The following is an 8626-nucleotide window of genomic DNA, read 5'->3' on the forward strand; positions in this document are numbered from 1 at the left end:
TTATTCATTGTATTATTACTGTATCCGTTATGGCTTCGCGACTTCAACATGTATAGCAATTAGAGGTGGCAATCGGGTCAGCCGGGTCGGGTCAAGTTGGATCGGGTCATATCGGGTTTGGGTCATATCGGGTCAGCCACCCCTTTCGGGTCGGATTGGATCGGGTTCGGGTCTGGTCATTTCGGGTCAAATAATGGCTCGGGTCGGGTCATTCCGGGTCAAATGATGTATCGGGTCGTGTCGGGTTTGGATCGGGTCATTATCGGGTCCGGTTACTTTATCACAATACTTCAATTTTTGACCATTAAATTTAGTTTTTATGCATTATTTGGTTTAATTACTTTATTATTAAGTCAAACATAACAATCTAATTACAAAATCACTTTCATTTTTATCAATATTAAGCTTAATAATTGTCGGTTTATCAATTTAATCTGGTCAGTATCGGGTTGGGTCAATATCGGGTCGGGTTTGGGTGGGGTTCGGGTCACTGGTCATCGGGTCAAGTCGGGTTACGGGTCGTGATCGGGTCGGGTCGGATCTGTTTTGGGTCACTGGTCATCGGGTCATGTCGGGTTACGGGTCATCACCGGGTCGGGTCGATTTCGGTTTCGGGTTGCAATATTCTCGGGTCGGGTCGGGTCGGGTTTGCTCGGTTTCGGGCCGGGTCAGATTTACCAGCTCTAATAGCAATATCTTTCAAATCAATAAGTTTGCTTAAAGGGATGGTATTCATCTTAAGGTTAAGATGGGTCGGGTGGATATCATATTCTATAAAAATGGTAAAAACCAACCCCATATGTCAATTATAATGTAGGCGGTTAAAGTTGTAGTAGTGGAGCAGTGAAATCACATGAATTGATATTGTGCATTTAAAATATTCAAATTATATGTGACTTTCAATGCACCTACTCATTAAGAGGGCTAAATTTCATCGACAATGTTTTTCAAAAAATAGACGATAAGTGCCATTACACTCAACCATCACTTTCTCTCTCTAAAAAATTTGCTCTCAAATTCTACTTGAATCAACTAAATTAAAAAAAAAACCAACAACAACAATTAACAAGATTAATTAACACGACGGATCCTGAATCACCGGTACTTAAACAACTTAATCGCTTCATTATTTGCTTAATTTTCATTTTTTTTTTGCGCATTAATTCTAATCGATAGTTGATTTACGTTACGTATTAACTTAGTAGTAGTGAAATTGCGATTTTTCTGCGTAAATCTGAGATTTGTGCCCCGAAAGTTGTAGCATAGACCAAACGTTGAGATCCAACGTTCAGCTATGGACCAAACGTTGGAAACCAACGTTTATCATGGTCCATACGTTGGACTTCCACGTTTGCCATGGTCCAAACGTTGGATTTCCACGTTTGGCCATGGTGAACAATTATTATTATTATTTTTTTTTTAAAAAAAAACGTTCACCATGGCCAAACGTTGGATTCCCACGTTTGGACCATGGCCAATGTTGGGTTCCCACGTTTGGTCCATGGCCGATTGTTGAATCTCAACATTTAGTCCATGAGTTAGTTCATTTTTTTAAAAAAACCGTGTTTAATACGTTTATTTGCCGATTTTTTAAAATTATTTAAGTTTTCTAGTTGATGTGCGTTAATTTCTAACATTCTTTAATTGGTTTAATGCATATGGGAGATCGAAATGTAGTTGGTTTTTAGTAGAATTTGAGAGAAAAGTGTCTAGAGAGATAAATGAGTGTAAATGTGCAAAGGGCATTATCGTCTTTTGGAATAAAAACGTCGACAATATTTACTAAAACGTCGACGATGTTTACCACCGGGTTTATTAAACACAAATAACTCATGCCAAACACTAAAAACACCATTATCAAAATTATTTATTCCCAAATGCCATTTTCTCTCCCATTTTAATTTCATATATGCCAAAACCTATTTCACAATTTATTTTCCTCCACCAAAAGCATCTTCATCTCGTCCGATTTTCATTTCATATCCATTATTAAAATCATCTTCATCTCATCTTCTTTCATAATTATCTCGCATAAATATGACAACAAAGAGTATATGGCAAATAGATACTATCAAAGAAAAAGGAAAGAATAAATATGGCAAATAATCACTGCGAAGGAAAAAAGATGTTGAAAAAGCTTTATTATTTTTACTTTAGACATGTTATTGATTATTGTTTGTATTAATTTCCAAAATGTACTGATTTTGAATATTATATGGTTTTGTGTCTTGCATTTAATGGAAACTTGGAAAATCTGGGTTCTTTTTTGGGTTTTATTTTTAAAATTGCATGCCTAAATAGTAAAAGTAATTCCATTAGTAATGAAAAGAATTGTAATAATATTAGATATAGTAATATGGTAGTAATGACTCATTTGAATAGTCAAAGTAACAATATTAGTAGCGAACGGGAGTAGTGAAATTTTCAATATTAATGCAGTAATAGTGAAAGTAACAATAATTACGCCAAGAGTAGTAAAAGTAACAGTAGTAATAACGAATGTAATAAAAGTGACAATACTAACAACAAAAGAAAGTATCTATGAACAATTAGCTAACAAGTCGATTTAAGTAAAATATTAATAGCGGGAGTAGTGAATTTGTCTCATAATTTTTTTCATCGTAATTTTAAGCTATGTTATAAAAAATATATTAATGATAAATTTATGAGTTATGCAACTTTAAAGTAGTTTTATTTAATTGAAAATAAATTTTAATGCTAAATAGAGGTAGCCTAGGCAGGGTCGGGGACCAATACTAATCAACTAATACTCCCTCCAATTCAGTGTTTTCTTCCCTTTGTTTTGGGGCACAAGAATTAAGGAGGGAGTTAAAAAATGAATAAAGAAAGATGGTGGGGTTTGTAGATTGGAGAGAGGAATGAATAATTGGGAATTAAATAAGGAATTGTGAGTTATGTGGGGTATGGTGAGAGGAGAGAGGGATGAATAAAATAAGAGTAAAAGTTAGGTGGGGTTTGATAATGGAGAAATGAATGAATAAAATAAGAGTAAAAAGTTTCCAAAATAAGAAAGGGGAAGAAAACCTGAATAATCCGTTTAAGGAAATAGGGAAGAAAACAGTGAATTGGAGGGAGTATGATAGTAATCACCATGTAGGGCTGAGCATCGGACCGGACCAAACCGGAGCAGACTGAAGACCGAAAATAAAATTTGTGTGGACCGAAGACCGGACCTAAAACTTTCGGTCTTGGACCGGACCAAACCCGAAATATTCGGTCTGGTCCGGACTTAGACCGAAATGGACCTAGAGCTAATTCTTTCACTCTTTCGTGTATGATAATTACATTTAACTTTCACTAAATTAAATGTCGATAAATAATTAGACAATTGTTTTTCAGAAAAAAATACTCAATATTAATTTATAATGTCTTGTGAAGATAAAATGGTAATTTAGCTTTAATATTCTAATGATAGTCTTTAGAAACATAGAATTCGGTCCATTTGGTCCGGACGTAAAATATCCGGCTTTGGTCCCGACCAGACCGAAGACCGAAAACTCAAAAAATGAGGAACGGGGACCGGACCTAAAAAATTCAGTCCGGGTTTGGTCCAGACCAAATGATCCGGTCCGGTCCATTTTTCCGGTCCGGACCTAAACTTGCTCACCCCTACCGCCATGTGAGTAGTAAAAGCAACAACAATAGGAGGGGGAGTAGTTAAAGTCATAGTTACAGCACGGGAACACTGAAATTAACAATAATAGAATTGTATAGGGCGGTCTTATAGCATAAGACCAGCCCAATATCTAAGAAGCCCAAAAAAATGAGTTTTGGTAATAACTAAATCAGTTTCTGTAGAATTTAAAAAAAAAAAATGCCCAGTTGAAAACCACTCTTCAATGTGAGGTAATAAGTTGAGGTAACTGACATCTCCCCTAAAAGAAAGCAACGACTACCCAATTACCCTATTTATTCAACTGCTAATCTCCCAAATATCCAAATCGTCTTCTTCTCAGGCAGTAATCATCAATTTTAATTAATTTTTTTGTGGTTTTTTCATGTTTGCAATTTCATTGTCTCTCTATCTATCACAACAATTGCGACAAAGGAGAAATTCATCAATCAAGGTTAGTTTTATATACATTTTTTCTTCTATTTTCAATATACATGAGCTTCATTTGGTTCGATTGTTTGTTATGCTTGATATTTACACCCAATTACACTTAAATTTTAATTTTTTACAACAATTTCAATTTATTCCCAATTATACTAGGACGTATTCTCATTTTGTTGCTCTACTATTAACTGCTTATGTCATAATGACTAGCAAAACAACACCGGCAATGCAAACTATTAATAATATGTCTACAAATTTCCTTTTTTTTTTTCGTTTCTAAATGATCAGTTACCAGCTTGATTTTGGGATGAAATTGTAGGAATATGTGATTTTCTTATTTTAAGGAAATGGGTTATGTCTGATGTTTTATTGTTGTAGTGTATTGATTCATCCATAAGTGATCTTTGTAACTTAATTATTTTGATTTCTTAGGTGTACTAAATATTGCAAAGTCTAATTCAGTTATTAACACACCCACTGACGAAGAACTTGAAGAATGCTCGACAAAAGATGTCAATGAAACGATCAATTGTAAAGGTTCTACCCATGTAATTCGCAATAGGATAAAGCAACAATATTGTCTTATACCGTCATCAACATCAGCAGATGTAGTGTAAGTTCCTTCATTCACTAAACTCATTTATTTAGGTTTTTTTTTGTGTATGACCATTTACGTAAGTGTGCGTGTGTAAAACCTCTAGTTTTCAAAGTAAATGGGCCGTTACTCTCATTTTACAGGATCTATAGATAATACTTTCTCTTTATAAAATATCAATTAATGTCAACTAATCATTTGTTAGATGCACAAGCCACATCTTCTGCCCATATATTGATAGTTCATTTTTTAACTTCTGTTTATTGTACAACAGACAACATGTCGATGCCACCGATGTATTATATTTCTGAAACTGACCCGAAAGGAATTCAGCAAAACGTGCCTTAGAACTGAACATATAGCATCCAAATGAGCTTTATTTAAATCTTAGGAAGTAGTTATTGAGGGTGTTCTAACTAGGTAACAAAGATTAATTGGGTACAGCTATAATGAATCGTTTCAAACTTTAAAGGTTATGTTTATACGGTTAAACCATCAGTTTTCATAGTAATTGTGTAGCTAGTAAAACTTGATTACCACTACTTTTTAGATGATAACTTTTTTGTTCTTTACAGTGTTTAGAAAAACTATGCCACCAAGTGTAACCCAAATTATTTCCACATGGGAGTGAAGGATCTTACTAGTCGTCAAATTGAGGATGTAAAAGATTTGGGTTTTGGTGGGTTACTGATGATTAAACTGAAGACCCTTCCTTTAGGCATCGTTCCTTGGTTAGTCCAGAATTTTAACCCGCATAACAGAATTCAAAGTTTGGGAAATGGTAACATATTACGCCTGACGATGTTCATGACATTTTGGGAATTCCAATATATCCTGGCAAAAAAATTGAGGCTGTGACACTTCATGGAAAAGGGCAAACTAAAGATCCTTCTTTAGTTAAAAAATGGATGGATGTACTTAAGGCGTCAAAGGAGGAAGACTTGACTTTGGATAAGTGTGGACAGCGGGCCGCCCACGGGGGCGCTTGGTGAGAACGAAACAAGCGTTTGCATTTTGTATGGAGTCGCCACCAATTTTTATGGGAAATTGGAACCGTTCGAATACCTCGTGTCATGTCAAGACACAAAGTAGTGACATGAACACTAAGCAATTGTTACCCTTAGCATTCTATGTCTAGAATGACTCTCGTGGATGCCAATGAACACGGGTGCTCACGGAGATCTGGAGTAAGGGGTGAGGGTACGTATTAGGAAGCTCTTTTGATCGAACACCTAATCCCGCCCGCCTCGATAGCGGCCTCTACTAATGATTAGGGAAGTTATTCGTACTTGATATATCGTCGGCTATATGCATGCAATGCAACATCCAAGTTTTAATCCTAGCATGTGAGAATTTAACTAAGTCGGTTGACACGTAATTAGCATACAATTGGGTCGAAGTAGGATTTAATGCTCATTACATGTGAAAACATACAAATGATAAAAGAAATACAATAATTATGAATTACAATAATGAAAATTACATTAATTACATTGGGATAGGTGATTTATGTCGAAAATACCTTTAAAACGGATAATTTGAGAAAAAGAATAAAAGAACTAAAATTACGAATAGATCAGAAGGTGATAATACGGATAATAGTGAATTAATAGGTTATTACATATGAATGATGGTCATGAAAACAGTAAAACATGAATGAGACGGATGCAAACGGATCAACTACATGATGGAATAATGATAGAAGTGAAAAATATTAATGAGTCCTCTATTGAAATCAATTAACTAACATTAGATACGATGGATTAATGACGAATATGCGACGAATATGACAAAAGACGGATTAAACTATATCAAGGACGAATTACAGAAACCCAATATGAACGAATTGAATCTCTACAACCCGGAATTGAATTATAATGACAAAAACCCGCAAATATGAATTATAAGGGATTTAAGTCGGATTTATGACAAATTAAACATGGGAATGACGGTGAATAATATACACATGTGATTTATATGTTATCATGACGAAGAATTAACAAGCGAACAAGCAAAAGAAGGATTTTGGACACGAATTACAGAGGACAAACGAAGAAGAAAGGAAACAGGAACTGCGGCAGCCTCACGAAGAGGCGCAGCAGGAACTGCTCTCCTTCGAAGAGGCGCAGCGATTCTTGCGTCCTTTCTCGACTTGTTATTTTATCGGAAATCCGCAAAAACAGGTTTTAACAAAGGGTTTTAGAAATCGGTTTTAATGGTATTTTCGACGTAAACCTTACAATTGATGATACGAAAAGTAAAATACAGTAAATAAATAAGGATTATACACCCTCAGACTTACATGTTGACGAAACGAGAAGGACTAAGATATCGATTAGTGATGCTCGACGCGAATGCAAAGAGAGTGCCCTCGTAAGAGGAAAACGATTGATTAATTAAGTTGATTGAGTGTAGTTGGTCAAATTGGTCGGTCATGCAACGGAGAGGCTGGTACCCGGAAAGATCCGAGCTTACGTGGTCGAAAGTTCAAGCACGTAGGCGCCAATAAGTAAGAACAAAGTCTAGAATGCAAAGGGAGAAGAGAAGGGCGGACACTCACGTGAGAAATATGAGGAGCGAAGGCTCCTATTTATACTAATCACGTGAAGGAATTAGGGTTTCGGAGACTCTTTGGAAGTGAATCTCGGAAAGATATGAAAAAGATACGAGAAACATGCAGAAAAGGGCCTGGGAAGAGGCGCAGCAGCCACTGCGTCTCTTGGAAGAGGCGCGGCCTCTGCTGCGTCTATTCCCGAGGAGGTTTTCCTCTGTGAAGAAAGATTTCGCGTTTGAGTTATGGTAGGACGGAAATAATTCGATTATCTTATGAATATTACGGGATATTATTTGCCAAAAGATAAAATTTTGTGAAATATGGAATAGAAATATCCGGAACATTCCAGAACATTCTGACTCGGGATTTAACAGTTATCAGAAAATGGAGACGGTTTTTGACCCGGACTCCGAATGTACTCTAATTACTGCCAAAAAGATCGTATCGGGACGTAGATGACAACCATGAGGTAGACATTAATATTTGAGCAATCACTTAACGATAATCTTACGAATTGTCATAAATCGTTCCGCGTATCAAACATGCGGCCCAATCATCTTAGGGTGGTTTTGCGGGAGGTGCGAAATGAGGTATCTCTGAGCCCCCACTTTGACCGAGGCTTGGACAAGGCGAAAGTCAAAGTATAGCCATCAGGTCAATCGAAGATTACAACCCGACGACTATGGCGACGCGAGGCGGTTCAAGGGGTCCGAACCAAGGACCTGTCGTCGGGAACATTTTAGAGTCCGTCGACTTATCGGGGAGAGTCGTTTAAAGTCCATTAGACTACGGAAGGAGGCTCGCCAGCCATAAGAAGAGACCATACCTGAGACTTCTTCCTCGAGATGCTTTCGGAGTTGCGTAGGAGCTAAGGTTGAGCATGGGAGCTAAGGGTAAGACCTAAAGGATATATAAGGATTGTGCTAGGGTATGGGGCCCTAAAGGAAAGCATTGACGGGAAGGAGGCCTAACAGTAAGGTCAACTTAAGGATAGCTAAGGTTTGGGTATAGGAACTCTATTGGTTTGGGGAACTTGAAGGCTTATGAACCTAAAGGATTGGGATCCTATAGTTAAAAAGTCCTAATTTCGGGTTTACGAACCTAAGAAAGAAGGCTTTGGGTTTGGGAACTTCTGGAGAACGACACCCTCGTCGGACTCCGCGGGGAAACACGAAATATTGAAAGTAGCAGGACACGGCTGGGAACTGCTGGAGGGAAAACTATTTTGGATAATCTTCGGGAAAATATTGAATAGCAGGACACGGCTGGGAACTGCTGGAGGAAAAAATCTGCTTAGGTTGAATGCTAATCCTCGCGTCTTGAGAGAGACAGTGCGTCCGCTTACTCTCGCTGGAGACAGAGTTGGGATTATTCTTCTTGTCATGAGAGGGAAAGTATA

The 8626-nt window shown here is 37.1% G+C and overlaps 1 long non-coding RNA gene across 1 annotated transcript; it reads left to right on the top strand.

Moving 5' to 3' along the window:
* The first annotated feature begins 3997 nt into the window (after nt 1-3997).
* LOC141598470 (uncharacterized) lies at nt 3998-5608 on the top strand. Its single transcript, XR_012523536.1, has 3 exons — nt 3998-4088; nt 4511-4691; nt 5249-5608. It is a non-coding gene; the product is annotated as an uncharacterized LOC141598470 (long non-coding RNA).
* Nucleotides 5609-8626: the final 3018 nt, after the last annotated feature.

This window comes from Silene latifolia, chromosome 9 (genome assembly GCF_048544455.1).
Source record: "Silene latifolia isolate original U9 population chromosome 9, ASM4854445v1, whole genome shotgun sequence".
NCBI lineage: Eukaryota > Viridiplantae > Streptophyta > Magnoliopsida > Caryophyllales > Caryophyllaceae > Silene > Silene latifolia.